Here is a 241-nt window from a genome sequence, read left to right on the forward strand (position 1 = left end):
GTAGGGATTGTTTCTAAGGATGGAGAATCTACGAATATCGAACTCTAATCGGGGATCTCAAGTTCTAATATCAGATTTGGCTCTCTCAAGTCCTAAATCCACTATCCAATAATTTAACCTATCGATCTCTCAACCTAATAGATTAAAATATCAAACGCATTAACGATCACTATCACAGTTCCTAAACCGATTAACCTATCTCTCAATAGTCTTAATCAATTCATTCAATGAATTCTTTCCA

This window comes from Tarenaya hassleriana, unplaced genomic scaffold, assembly GCF_000463585.1.
Source record: "Tarenaya hassleriana unplaced genomic scaffold, ASM46358v1 Cleome91, whole genome shotgun sequence".
In the NCBI taxonomy this organism is placed as follows: Eukaryota; Viridiplantae; Streptophyta; class Magnoliopsida; order Brassicales; family Cleomaceae; genus Tarenaya; species Tarenaya hassleriana.